This window comes from Rattus norvegicus, chromosome 3 (genome assembly GCF_036323735.1).
Source record: "Rattus norvegicus strain BN/NHsdMcwi chromosome 3, GRCr8, whole genome shotgun sequence".
In the NCBI taxonomy this organism is placed as follows: Eukaryota; Metazoa; Chordata; class Mammalia; order Rodentia; family Muridae; genus Rattus; species Rattus norvegicus.
The window spans coordinates 7,516,433-7,529,634 of record NC_086021.1 but is presented as its reverse complement, the minus strand read 5'-3'; positions in this window follow the sequence as shown (position 1 = coordinate 7,529,634).

The following is a 13,202-nucleotide window of genomic DNA, read 5'->3' as shown; positions in this document are numbered from 1 at the left end:
GTATTACAGAAAAGAATAATAAAAACTGAATGGGACTACTACAGAGACAGTCAGGTAGATCAATGGAATATAATTGAAGGCCCAGAAATGAAGGCACACACAGATGGCCACTTGGTATTTGATAATGAACCAAATCCATCCAATGGAACGATAACATCTTCCACAAACGGTTCTCATTCGAATCGAGGGTAGCATGTAGAAGAATGGAAATCAATCAATTCTTATCATCCTGTTCAAAGCTCAAGTTGAAGTGGATCAAGTCTCTCCACAATAAACATATGATCTAAAACTAATAGAAGAAAATGTGGGGAAATTTACTGAACAGAACACCAATGTCTTTGCTACAAGATCGAGAATTGACAAATGGGACTTCATAAAGCTTTTGTAAGTCATAGGTCACTGGAATTTGGAAAAAGGTAAAATCAATAGGTTAAAAAAAGACCTTTACCAATCTTCTGTCTGATAGAGGGCTAAAATCAATCTATACAAAGACTCAAGGAGTTAGACTCCAGAAAATCAAATAGTCCTTTCAAAAATGGTGAATAGCACTAAACAAAGAATTCTCTACTGAGGAATATCAACATCCTTAGCCATCAGGTACATGAAAATCAACAAATTCTGAGGTTACACAGCAGACCTCTCAGAATGGCTAAGATAAGAAATTCACAACTGATTCTGGCAATTAGGTGGAGAAAGAGGAACTCTCCTCCATTGTTGGTCAGATTGCAAGCTGGTATAACCATCTGGAAATCAGTCTGGAATTTTCTCACAAAGTTGGATATAGTACTACCTGAGGATACCACAATCCCATTTCTTTGATATATATGCAAAAGATGCTCCAACATATAAGAAGGACACATGATGCTACAGGTTGAGAGCTCTCTTTCTTTTTTATAATAGCCAGAAGCTGAAAAGATACCAGATGTCCCTCAACATAGTAATGGATAAATGAAATATAGTACATTTACATACCTGTGTTCTTCTAACCTATCAAAAACAATGTTTTCATTAAATTCTTAGGATAGACGAGAAATTATCATTTTGTGTAAGGTAACCCAGTCACAAAAGACCACAAATTGTATATATTTATTGGAAGTTTGTATCAGCCCAAAAGTATGGAAAACATAAGAAAGAATTCACAGGCCTTTTGAAGCCAGCAGGAAGAAGACCAAAATGCAGATGTTACATTCCTTCTTAGAAGGAATAAAAAATATTCATGGGAGGAAATTCAAGGATAAAGAGATAAGCAGGGACTGAAGAAAGGGTCAACCAGAGACTACCCCATGTGTGGATCTATCCCACATGCAGTCACACAAACCAGTCACTATTGCTGATGCCACCAAGTCCTTGTTGACAGGAGTCAGATATGGATGTCTCCTGAGAGACTCTGAAATAACCCTGCTGACACTGGTGAGGATGATTGTAGCTAAACATTGGATTGAACAAGGGGGTTCAATGAAGTTGTTAGAGAGTGTACTTAATGAGCTGAAGGGGTTTGCAAAACCCCAGGAAGAACAACAATATCAACCAACCAGACACACCAGAAATGCGAGGGATTAAAACACCCACTAGTGAGTACAGATTGAGGGACCCATGACTCCAGCCACATACATGGCAGAGGATTGCTTGTTCAAACATCATTGAAAGGAAAACCCCTTAATCCTGTGAAGGCTTGTATCCCCGATGTAGGGTAGTGCCAGAGAATTGAGGTTGAAGTTGATTGGTGGGAATTGGAACATCCTCACAGGAGACAGGCAGGGATGTTATGGGAGAAAAAGGAAAGGAAATAACATTTGAAATATAAATACATAAAATATTCAGGAAAAATTATTAAATAAAAGTGATATCTTGTCTCATTAAATTAATAATACAGTAATTATCATTTGCCATTTCTGATATTGATCCAAATATTAGAGTTTGGTACTATTTTCCTTAGGTCTCTTTTGCTGTCTATATAATATTTACCTTGTTGTTATGACTTATATAAATAAAAATGTATTTTACAATTTAAAGGAGTATAGAATGAAAAATGTATTGACATAATTGGTAACTTCCCTTTTTTAAAAGTTGGACAACTCCTTGAAGAAACTTTCATGGATAATATCAAAATTTGTTTATAGGAGTTTTTTTATTAAATTTTTTTGTTAATAGCCACAGAGAGGAAATGATTCTTATATTTATGCATTATGGTATTTGATTTCAGAAAATCTCAATGATCTTAGATTTTATAATAATATACAGAAGTCATTTATTCTTAAAATTTGTTCACAGAAGGAAGTCATCAATGAATACATATATACAATGTAGCACACATTTCTAATATAAATAGAGCAATTTATATATATATATATATATATATATATATATATATATATATATGACCAAAGATGAACAATCATGTTTAAAAGGAAGACAGAACATTGAGTGTACCTACATTTGAAGTTGAGATGATTCATGCTTCCATGTATTTCTTTCTAGACACCTAATAAGATAAAATTAGTGTTGGAAAAAGCTAAAACTGCAAATAGAAGGCTTAATTTAGTATACATATCTAAACTTTGCTTTGCAAAAATATACATAATATATTTTCATATATATAAAATATATATATATATAGGTAGAGAGATATATAGTTTATATATAAAGTATATACAAAAATACTCAGTGCCCATAAATTATCATTATCACTAAAGCATTTTCCTGGTCATATTAGAGAAGAATTATCAAACACACACACACACACACACACACACACACACACACACAGAGTTACCTATAATTTAAACATATTAACAAATAATATTCTTTCAGATAAAATTAATGAAAGCGGATGAATTAAATATACAAAATAATGTTCTCCCAAAAGTATATTTTCTAGCATATAAAATATTGCCTTATGATAGGTGGTAAATCTATGCAAAGGAATACTACTCAGCTATCAAAAACAATAACTTTATGTATTTCATAGGGAAATGGAGGGAAATGGAAAATATCATCCTGAGTGAGGTAACACAACCACAGACAAACACACATGTTATGCTCTCATTGATAAGTGGCTATTAGCCCAAATGCTTGAATTACCCTAGATGCATAAAACAAATGAAACTCAAGATGGATGATCAAACTGTGAATGCTTCACTCCTTCTTTAAAAGGGGAACAAGAATACCCTTGGCAGGGAATTGGGAGGCAAAGATTAAAACAGAGACTGAAGGAACACCCATTGAGAGCCTGCCCCACATGTGGCCCATACATATACAGTGACCCAATTAGACAAGATGGATGAAGCAGAGAAATTCAGACTGACAGGAAGCAGATGTAGATCTCTCCTGAGAGACACAGCCAGAATACAGGAAATACAGAGGCAAATGCCAGCAGCAAACCACTGAACTGAGAACAGGACCCTCATTCAAGGAATCAGAGAAAGAACTGGAAGAGCTTGAAGGGGCTCGAGACCCCTTATGAACAACAATGCCAAGCAACCAGAACTTCCAGGGACTAAGCCACTACCTAAAGACTATACATGGACTGACCCTGGACTCTGACCTCATAGTTAGCAATGAATAGCCTAGTAAAGCACCAGTGGAAGGGGAAGCCCTCGTTCCTATTAAGACTGAACCCCAGTGAACATGACTGTTGGGGGGAGGGCGGTAATGGGCGGATGATGGGGACGGGAACATGTCCCCACAAAAAAAGAAAAAAATACATTTACATGAAAATTGTATACTTACAATTAAACAGTAAATCTTCTAGATCTTTATAAAAAATTAATGAACAATAAATATACTTACGAAAAAAAAGAAAAAAAAAGAAAAAAAAGGAAATATGGGGAATTGCATTCTAAACAGGAGTATGCAATTGTATCTAAAACAAATGTACTATTTAGATGCAGGAGAAATAAACATGTTTTCTTATACAAACTGATAGCCTGTATATTATTCGTGTCGGACAGTTAATCCTTAGCGTTATTTTTTTTTTTTTTTTTGGAGCTGGGCACCGAACCCAGGGCCTTGCGCTTTACCACTGAGCTAAATCCCTATGGTTAGCTTTATTATGGAGGAGTATTCATCGGTCTTTTTTATTTTGTTGTTGCCACATACTTTTTCCCTCTTCCGAAGAATTACTACAGGGTTATTTACCAACTCTGTCCTCTTGAGAATATCCCTTATTTTCAGAATGCGGTTTCCCATTTTTAGATTAAGATCGCTGAAGAGACATGGCTTCCTGGTGATTATGCTATGTAAAGTTTCTCCTCTTCTGTTGATGTAATTGATACATTTCCTCAATAATAAATTCTAGGGTAGTATCTGTATTCTTTCAAAACGTTTTGAAAGGTGATCCAAGCCCATTTATATTTTAGAATATCCATTGAAGATTCAGGTGTTAGTTCATGTGATCAGCTTTACGTGTGACTTAGTCTTTTTCCTTCACAATTTTTGTATTTTTCTTTCTCTGTTCATTAGGCTTTGATGATGATAATCATGATGATGATGACTTTATTTTTATTATTATTCATTATTTTAATTATTTTAATTATATTTATTATTATTTTATCATCACTTTTATTATATTAATTCTATTATTATTAATATTTACTGTTTTTATTATTATTATTATTACTATTATTATTATTATGTGTCTACTTGATATTTTCTTTGATTCTAGTACTTTAACAGGTATCTCTTTCTTGTTTGGGAAATATTGTTCCCAGAAAGTCACATACAAATAGTTATTGCAGTTGACTTTATTCTCATGCTTCTCATACTGTGCTAAACTTATGAATCAGGGACCCTGCCTCAGTTGGTTCTGATTGGAAAATAGAGATATTGATAGCCAGTGTCTAGGCAGGACAGACAGAGCAGGAGTTTCAGTATGCTTGGACAAAAGTCCAGAGAGGAAAAAGGCATGGAGATTCTCCAGGACAGACTTTCAGGACAGAGAAGCAGCTGACATAGAAGACCATGAGAATAAGCTGACCCAGAAGATCTGCCCAATGGTGTCCAGTGCAAGAGAGATGGGATATAGATTTTAGCAAATAAGAACATGGGAATATCAGTGGGGGATAGTTCAGCCACTTGGAGGTTAGGAAGTGGCCTTGCCATTGAGCTGTTAAAGGCACAGAAAAATATAAAGGCTGTTTGTGTATGGCCTCCATCCATAAGCCATCTATCCCTATCCTCATCTGCTGCCCTGTCCTCTTCAAAGGGTTGTCTTGCCTCTGTTCTCAGTTGTGTTACTTTTCCTGGCCAATGGCTTTCATCTCTGGACACAGGTAGATACTGGAATGATCCCCTCCCTTACTCTTCCTATGTTCCTGTATACATTGGGCTGTAAGCAGCTTCCTCCAAGCACAGAAATGTGAGCAGAGGTAATGGTTTCCCCTAAGATCTCAGAATTGTCCATGATTCTGGGAGTCCAGCTTTCTCCCCCACCGAATTTGGGTACAGAGAGTTATGATACTTTGTCATCTCTGGGCGCAGCCAGAAACAGGAAGCTTGTATCTTCTTGAGAGTATCATCCTAATAAATGGAAATATCAGGATAGACATTTCCTGTATATGACATATACATATTGAGGGGATTGTCACGGGGAGGTGGATTCAAATAGATACAAAATACATGTGAATAAGCGTGGTGTATTAAGATACATCCTGACTGGAATCTGTCTAGAAGAATGACAGAGACTGTATTATATAAAATGGATTATGAAATTGAGTGGAAAAATTCTTCTAATAAACATAATATAAATTTAAATTGAATTTTCTTCATCATGTATTTATATAACAAATCTTCACTAGGCATCTGGAATTTCATCGATTATGATATATTAAGGATGCTAATAAAATAAAAAAAACTCATCTTCCATAAACAGGAATTCTAGATTTTTCTTTGCATCTTAACCAGAACCATGGATAATTCTGAGAACTTAGGGGAAACCATTACCTCTGTTCCCTGAATGTAAAGGGAGAGAAAGAACATAGAGTGTTGTCAAGCATGTGCTCACGGGTACTTACTTATAAAATGGGTCCAGGGTCTTTATTTTCAGTGAGCTGGGTGTTAGTTGTGGGTAATCTGAGTTTGAATTTTGTGATTTATTTTTGTGTTTGGTAACTTATTTTACTATATTATTTTTCTTTTATAAAGATTTATATTTTATTCACTGAGTTTATTTAATGTACATTTAATTTAAGCATTTCTGCTGAGAAAAGATCTCTCAAAAGTAAATGAACTAAGGAAACCGATTTTGATATTATACTAATATACCAGATTACCGCAGACGATGTGGCTATTTGATTATAGGAGACCACTAACTATGCTTCCTTTGGTATAGAATATGAAGATGAAACCAAAACACATGTTAAATAATTCTAATATGGTATTAGATATAATGGTTAATTTTGTAATTGGATGGATTCACTATCATTATAATTAGACCTGATATGATGTAGAGAATTACAAAGAGCTAATGTGTGACTATTTCAATACAAAACCCTAATATACAGTGACTAATTTCATTTTCATTGATATTTTGGTTGGGTCAAAAGCCTTTAACAGCTGAGGTATTTTTGTAGCCTCTTATGTGGAGTTCTCATGCACAATAAATATATTTACTCTATAGTATGCATGAGAGTTCAGAAAGCACATGTCTAATGTATTACTTCTAGGTATTACAAGCATAGAAAAACTACTGTACTAAAATAATTTTAATTAATTTGATAATTAAATTTTTATGTAAGTCAGAGTAAATACTAGGATGAGAGAGGCTTCTTTGTATCTTACTATGAAAATTAGTGAAAAATAAAAAGAATAGAGGTAGTCAATTTTTAAACGCTGTTTGACTTTTATTTCACTAGAGATTAGAATCTGCTTCACGATAATAGTATAGTCAAATCACCAGACAAAAATATACAGTATAAATGTAAGTATGTGAATGTTTGGTAAGTTTTTTTGTCCTCAATGAAATAATAGCAGAGAAATCGCTATCATCCAAACAGCCAAAACCAAAGGGTCTCCATGATGTGCATCATAAATATAAATTAAAGAGAAATCAGTATGCCAAAACAGTGAGCATAAAATGATGTAGAGACATAGCCATCAACATAAGGAAGCTACATAATACTATCAGCAGAGGTTGTGATTGTTGGCTAAGCAGGGTATTTTACAACACATATACAAGTGTAATGAGTAGTGCATAAAAATAGAAGAATGGGTAGCATTATAGCACTGTGGCTATAATGTAAAAAATTAATTCCCACATAATCACTTTCGACTAAAATAGTCCAGGTAATAATTCTGAAGTCATAGAAATGCTCTCAGATAGTATTAGGAAATATTAAATTTGGGGATTGCATAATAGTTCCTTGGCTAAGGGTGGTTGTATGCCAAGCTGAGCTTGAACAGCTGATAACAATCCCTTTGACCCACATGGCAGAAGCTAATAAGTCACTTCTGAAAATTGTCCTCTCAACTAACTAGAATACTGTATCATTTGACCACACAACTAATGAATAAACAAATGTAAGGGAAGAAAAAAAGTAAATGAGTAAATACTATCACTGTGGGGAAAGGAGAAGGGAGATGTGGGAGCAGTCACAGAGAGCATGGTAAATCTCGTTATTTCAGCTGCATCAATACATGAGACCTCTTGCAGAAATATGTTCACAATATACATTTTTCTTATGCTTGTTATTCTCTTTAAATTGTTTATTTTAATCATCCCAGAAAAACTAAAAATTGAAAAGGTAAGGATATCATGGTTTTCTAGAAGTTATGATCTCTGCAAATTTCATAAATACCAAAAACTAGAATCTATACTCTTAGACATTGAAAACTAATAACTCTATAGAACAGCTAATACACGTGAAACCGTGATGAGCAATACCCAGGCTCCATGCAGGTGTAAGACCCATGAGTCTACAGAAGACTAAAAGGAGGAATATTCAAAATAAGAAGAGAAAAGTTTGCAGGCATAACAATGAAGGAATTGTAGAATGAGAACAATAAAATCCTCAACCAAACAAATTTCAGGCATGATAAATAAAAAGAAATCTGAACCCAGGTGACCAAACTGAACCCAGCGATAATAGAAACATAGTTCGTAGAAGCATCCAGAAAAGAAACAGAAATTTCCCACGAAAGAGGGATAGCAATTTACATAAATGCCAGAATAGTCTTCAAAAACATCCTCCAAAAATGAAAGAATGTAGCTATCTAATGAAAACTCCATGAATTATGGAAACTATCTTTCAGGAATGTTTAGGGAACATGTATGGCTTCACATTGGAGAAGGATGTTGACACTATTGTAATCCACACTCAGTCTTAGCCACAGCTCAGCAACAGCTCCTTATCTCACCTGAAAGAGGAATGATAAATTGTGTGAAAGAACCTGTGAAAGTCTGACCCAAAGGTTCTAAGTTTGTATCTGCTAATATTCCAAGGAGGTAATCTGTAAATCCCAGGAACACTATAATGATATAAAAGAAAGCCATTTAAAATGAAAATATACAACATATAAGGCCAGATATATCAAATGTTCCTATGCTTTTTCTGGTTTAGAAAGTCAGAGATAAAGGTTAGAGTTTAGGAGCTTTACATTTGAACACAAAACGAATTCTAAAAACTAATCACAGTTTGCTTATTTGAAAATCATTCATTAGAGAAGTACCTGAAATTTGAATGAAAAAATTCAGTTATGAAGATCAAAGACATAACCAACTGTGTGCCAGGAAGGCCCTGACCTATATTTCAAGCTCTTAGGATTTTGAGAAAAGTTCTCACGTTTTTCATGTTAATCTTGTACTAACTGCTCTGAAGCTCTCACATGTGAAGTTTTGGCCTCCTACTTGTCAGCCCTTTCTCAGATTTTATGGTATAACTAAAGGCATGTGTCATTACTAGTAAATGAAAGCAAAGCAAAGCAAATAAAACAAAACAAAACCACCTTTGAAATTATATATTTTTTGTAGTGTGTGTGCCTTCATGTATGAATGTGTGCATCTCTATGTTTATTTGCATATATGTCTGAACATTTATATGTTACACTTCACAGGTGGATAACTAGAATCCTACTTTCCAGCATCGAGTCATGGACCCAATGATGTCATGAAACTTGCACAGCAGTTACTCTTATCTTAAATCCATTTGAGTTCCCTTCCAACATTTCTTTTAAAAGCAAATTAATTTACCACTAAAGAAATGATGTGAAGTTTAAGTGTATCAGTATATTTTCCAGGATGTTTACATAGTTTATATTAAGAAAAAAACAACTGAGACACTAATTTCACTTTTTTTCATGTCCGTACATGAAAAATCAAGCAATGGTGTCTATAAATCAGACCTACAGATGAGAAAGGATGATGATGCATCTTAGTTCAGAGGAGATACTCAAGCTTAGTTTGCCTTTCACAGTAAGGTAAGTTCTTGTCCCAACTTTATATTTATAACAGACTTAATTTCTAATCTACATACAGGCACAATAATTTTACCTATATGCTATTTTATGCCTCATGAAAATGTACAATATTCAGGGTTATGTTTCAGAAAGTAAGTTATTTTATTTCCTTGGAGTTAAAGAATAATACATTCTATTTCTGATTCCACATAATCAGAAATTAAAACATGGCATAACATATTGAGAAATAAATAAAAATAAATATTTGACATAAAAATAGTGGTGATCATTTCAGGACATATCAGAGCTAAGTTGCATGGTTAGAAATATTTATGTCCCGTTTTTCATTATGTATATTTTTACGTTTATTGTTTTCTTAATTACCAAATGGTAACATCCTCTGCCCTTCTGTTCCTTTATAAAGGTTATATTTTAAAATGCTGAAATGTTTAAGATGAATTCAGTAAATAATTGGCACACAATAAATATTGATTTGAAGAATAGATCACAAAATTTGATAGTGAGAAACTCAAGGAGAGAGGATGGGGATTCTTTTGTATTTGGAGATGCAACATTGTGATTTGCTACAGAACTGGACTATTGTGAAACCTCTGTCCAGGTGCAATGCAGTAGGGGACACTGAAACATCACAATAACAGTGTGATTCATGTCTGTATCAGTTAGTTGGAACAGACATTCTTTGTACGAATGATCAAAATAATAAAAGGCTCATTGGGTTCCTTAACCCAATGCATATTTTACATGTAATTTTGGAAGTTCCTGATATTATAGTTGACATAAAAGACCTTCTCTGACCTAGACTGAAACATACCTTATAAATCTCAAATCTTGTCCCGAGTCTAATGACAGAATAAAGAAAGTCATGAAATGTAGTTACAGTGCTGGCCATTTGTATAAAAATAAATTCCACATTCTGAAGTGCATTGGAAGAGCCGAGGCGACATGCTAGATGAGGAATGGTTGACTGTAGCAGAAGGTGATTGCTTGTCAACCCAAGTCACAGTGATTCTCTTTGGAAATATCTCACTGCACATCACACATCAGAGGAGGTGCTATGTCTAAACATCATAGGGCAACTGCATTCCTGAAATGCAGAAAAATAAGTGAGAGAGGTTTCCATTGCACAGACATACTCTGGCAAGAAACAGAAGAACAGTATGTCACAGATCAAAAAAAAATTCCTCCAATTATCAGTTACCCTACTCTATGTCACAGGTGAGAAAATGTCCTCAATTATCATTCTGCCTAGTCTAAGTCACAGATGAGAAAATGTCCTCAATTATCAGTGTACATAGTCTATGTCACAGATCAGAAAATGTCCTTCAATTATCAGTGTACCTAGTGTATGTCACAGATCAGATCAGCCTCCTATGGGGCTCTAGCATTTATATGTTCTCTGAAAAGTCTCCAGCATTCCAAATGTTACACACGTGCAAAATCTATCAGCTGGTCGCAAAATCACGCCCCTGCTAGAGCACGAGGCAAATCATAGTCAGCCACTGTTGAGAATTGGAAGCAACCCCATACCCCACAGCCTGGATTAAAACAAAAACATAGTCTTATAATATTTCTATGTTTTTAAATACACCAAAATTTTCACTGCAAATAGCCAGTTTCATTTGGATATTAGTATAATTGGTTTTCTATCCTTTAATGCATGGAGGGCTCCTGATTAATTTGAATCAGTCTTGCTAGCTTTGTTCTGAGCATGTCACTGGTGTTGAGGTGCATCAGATGACTCACTGAGACACACCAAACATCTTCTGAAGAAAGATTTTTTTTCTGCCTGTCAAAAAGAGGGAGGTATCCAAGACAATTTCATCTCTCTTCCTCTTCCTCCCATCCAGTGTTGGGGTTCTGCTGTGCTGTCAGTTGTGGGGGTATAATTGATCGTTCCCACATGCCTTGTAAACCTTGGGCCATTATCTTTCTGGGCCAGGCTTCAGATAATGGCCATACATCAAGTTTTGCTACTACCTAGCCCTGAGAGAGAGCATGAACACATAACCAGCTGAAATGGGCTGAAAGTGCCATTGTGGCTGAACGGAGGATGTGTTAGGCATCTTTATCTAATAACCACCATTTGTGATAATAAAGATTTCGAATCAAAGCCGATGAGTCAAGTTCTTTTCTTTTAAACTGCTTCTTCCAATAGCCCTACACATCCGTAACCCATTTTACTGCCGTCTCTTCTACTGAGAGCGGAGGCAAAGGCTTTCTATTCTCCGCAATGTCCCAACAGACTCAGTACTGATTCCTTTGGGCTCTCCGTGGAAGGTACTTTTAAGCCTAAACCCGCAGGCACCTTTTGGCAGGGGGGTTGTGTGGGGTTGAATGTCTCATTTTGTGTGTCGAGCTTGTGCTCAGTTCTCACATTACATTCTCTTATCCGCGTGCTCGCCCACACCGATTCATTTCAGACAAAGTTGTACCCGCTTTCTTTTCCCAGGTGGGGTTCTGTTCTCTTCTTGTGTCTTGTGCTTCACGGAAAGGGTCTCACCCAGAAGTCCCCTGAAATAATTGACAAGGTAAAGCACATCGTTGGGTGACCAGCAGGGGTTTTCAGAGCTAACAGGCACAGCAGAAGAAATATTGGTAAGATTTATTAAGTCATGAACTAGTCCCGGGACTAATAATATATGAAAATAAAAAAAAGAAACCCAGCTTAAATAACATAGCACATGCGCACACACACAGAGACACACAGTCCTTCTACACAAGCATGCACATGCTCTCAGGAGTTCACAGTTCACAGACAGGTATCATCTTCTTCTGTTTTCAGACTGTGTTCACAGGTAGCTGAACTTACTGTGGTAAAGACTGCCACCTATTTGATAATTAACCCTGCCTTTCCTCCTAGGTATCCAGCTCAGTGATATTGCCTGGCATCTGTGGACTGAGTGCCAATGCAATGGTCTGTATATATGACTGGATTACTGGCAGCCTCCTCTCCAGCCCTTTGTGTCCTTTCTCCCCTCCTTTCTTGGCTAGCTCTTTGGGTTCTTAGGCTCAAAGTAGGGCAGAGCTATGGGGAAGGGGAAACCTGGGTCCCAGGAGACAATGTGGAGCCATGTTAAGAAGGTAATTGCAGCCAGAAAGGAGGTCTTGGCCCTGGGTTGGCAGCTGATATTTCAAAGGCTCTTGTCTGAGTCATTTATTGACTTCCTCTTCAGAGATAACTACAGTAGGTGAAGCAATCCTCTCTGTACCCCACCAGCTGGAAAGGAGCTTTCTTTATTGAATTTCCACGTTTCATTTTTCATTTTGTAATGTATGCATCACGTGTACTCACGGTCGTGTGCACATGTTTGTGGAGGCTGAAAGATTGATGTCAGTCTCAGGAAAACCACCCACATCATCTGAAACAAGGACTCCCATTGTCCTGGATCTCACCAGTTAGGCTAGAAAGGCTGGCCCCCCAAGCCCCATGATCCACCTGTCTCTACACATCAGTACCGGATTAATAATATACAGTGTGCACACACACTCCCGGCTTTTCCTTCAAAGTAAGAGCTCGGACTTATGGACTACAAAGTTAAAATAATCAAGGGGCTGGAGAGATAGCTCAGCGGTTAAGAGCAATGACTGCTCTTCCTAGACGTCCTGAGTTCAAATCCCAGCAACCACATGGTGGCTCAAAACCATCGGTAATGGGATCTGATGCCCTCTTCTGGTGTGTCTGAAGATGGCTACAGTGTACTAATAATTAAAGTAAATAAATAAATCGAGTGCACTGTATTTGTGGCTTTCATAGGGCTGCCTACTTCACTTCTCTTTCTTCCTTCTTCTTT